This window comes from Hordeum vulgare, chromosome 6H (assembly GCF_904849725.1).
Source record: "Hordeum vulgare subsp. vulgare chromosome 6H, MorexV3_pseudomolecules_assembly, whole genome shotgun sequence".
Taxonomy (NCBI): domain Eukaryota; kingdom Viridiplantae; phylum Streptophyta; class Magnoliopsida; order Poales; family Poaceae; genus Hordeum; species Hordeum vulgare.
In genome coordinates, this window is record NC_058523.1 from 218,877,494 (window position 1) to 218,880,319 (window position 2,826).

Genomic DNA, 2,826 nt, shown 5'->3' on the forward strand with positions numbered 1-2,826 from the left:
CATCGAAACATCACCTATGAAGTTACATGGTTCACAGAGTGAAATCACCATATTTTGAAAGGGGAGCCCATATTTCCTGGTCGTCTCAACTTGATTTTTTTTCTATGATCAGCATACCCAATACAATCCACCGTGTCCAAATTTTACATATTTTCGGACTCGTTTACTATATTTAGGCTTTTATGTGCATTTTTCTAGGCCTTTTGTGCTTATAACTCAATTTTGGACAATCTATGCATGAAAAAAGTAAAAAAAACGGTTCTAAAAATCATGATTGTGTCATTGGATAACATTTCATGTGTTTTACATGAAATTAATAGAAATTAAAATGATATGTGTGGGTATAGACAACCATATAAGTGTTGTTTATGGGTTTATAAACTCTAGAAAAAATGCGTGAAAAACATGATACCTTGTGTGGTGCCTTTGGCATGACCTGAATATATCTTGTGAAACATTTGATAAGGTTTGTCTAATGTCTTCATACACACTCTTCATATATCAGACCATCACCTATGAAGTTTCATGGTTTTGGGAGGGAGATCGACATATTTTGAAGGGGAACCTATATTTCCTTTGTCCATTCTTCTGGATTTATTTTCAATGATCAACACACCCACTACAATGCACCGTGTTCAAGACATTTTTTGGGCTCGTTTACTATATTTAGCCTTTTATATGCACTCTTTAGGCATTTAGTGCTCATAATTCAAGTTCGAGACATTATGTATATGGAAATGTGAAGAAATGGTTAGAAAATTCATAATCATGGCATTGAATAAATTTTCATGTATTCCACGGGAAAATTAATATAAATTTAAAGGATATGTATGGGAAGAGGGACAATCATACCTATGGTCCTTTATTGGGTTTTTAACTCTAGAAAAAGGAAAACAAGCGTGAAAAACATGATACCTAGCATGGTGTCATTATAAGACACCAATATGTTGTGGTAAATATTTGAACACCACGCAAAGTATCATGTATTATATGATACTATTAGTTTTCCAAAAATATAGTTTTAACCGCAAACATTTTCATACAACGAACCATTTGCAAAACGTCCGATGACACGACAGAGAAAGAGAAGGCTTGTAATATGCATGTGAGCTCGCTTTTAATGCCGAATTGTGCATGCTAGAGCTTAGGCACCACACAGTTATTGGCACTGGCAGCTGCATAGGCACTTAAGTGCCTTGGCAATACTAGCACGCCTGGTCTATCAACGAGACTGCACGTCTGGGAGCAGGCAATGATGAAGGCTCAGGTTCTCGATGACCGCACTAGTTCTCGATGGCCGCGGATGCTCTAGAAACATGCATGCTTGCAAGGATAGCCAGGGCACGCCATGGAAAATTAAGTAGAAAAAGCATGGTCTGCAGGATCATATATACAGGATTTTCGGCTAGAACGACAGAGCCATGTCCACGCGTCGGTCATGCTATCGTGTCGCATACTAACTGGTAAGGAAGCGATGGCATGCCATCACGCCGAGTTCATCGCAGCCTGCAGCCGCACACTAAATAGTAAGGAGGCGATGGCATACCACCACGCTGAGTTCTGTGCCGCTTGCGACTGCAGACAACCGTGGGCGGACTATGAAGTTGCCTATACCTAATGGGTGAAGGATGAAGCGGAGGCCAAATCTGCACATGCCGAGCGAAAAAAAGGAAAAAACGCACGCAAGAAAAAAGAGTCCATCCATACCAAGAAAGAAGTGGCTGCACGTGCTACTGAGAAGAGCTGGGCCAAGATCCGAGCATGATGGGTTGTTGCCAGCATGGCCGAGAAGGAGAACGACAGCCTCTGGCCACCATGACCTTATGCCTCCACCTACCACCAGGATCATGAAGGTATCTACCAAGGCCATTGAAGAGAGTTGGCCACAGATCCAAGCACAGTGTAGGCTGCAAATACGTGTCCATTGTATCTATAATTTTTCATTGTTTCATGCCAATTTTCTACAACTTCCATATACTTTTGGCAACATTTTATATTATTTTTGGGACTAACTTACTTATCTAGTTCCCATTACCAGTTCCTATTCTTCGTGTGTTTTTTGTTTCGTAGAAATTCCATATCAAGTGGAGTCCAAAGGCGATAAAACTTTATGGAGATTTTTTTAGAATGCATGTGAATTTTGGGAAGAAGAATCAATGCAAGACGATGCCCGAGTGAGGCACAAGCCAACAAGGTGCGCCCAGGGTGGTCAATGCAACCTGATGGCTTGTGGCCCCCCTTAAGTCTGTTGGGGGGCTTACTTAAGCCGCAAGAAAGACATTTTCACGATAAAAATCCCCTCAAAATTTGAGCCCAATTGAAGTTACGGATCTCCATATTTATTGAACAGTGAAGGGCCAAACAACTCTCGTGAAAACAGAAGAGAAGCAGAGAGAGAGATCCAAACTCTGAGGGGTTGTTGTCCTCTGAGAGCCATGACGGGCATGGTCCAGAGGAGAAACTCTCCTCCCAGCTTGGGGGGATACCACGGGAGAAGAAGAAGTAGGGGGGCTCTCTCCCCCTCTCTTTTGGTGGCACCGGAGTGCTGCCGGGGCAACCATCATGACGACGATCTACACCAACAACTTCGCCACCATCACCACCAACTCTCCCCCTCTATACAACAGTGTAAACCCTCTTATCCTTGCTGTAAGCTCTACTTAAACATGGTTCTTAATGCTATATGTTATTCTCCAATGATGTGTGGCTATTGAGGGAGTTCCGGGTTAAGGGGTCCTCGGTCAGTCGGGTTGTCCCTCACTGGCCGATCATATGGGTTGCGGTATGGAACGACCGTATTATCTAACGACTACGTGATAAGGATGT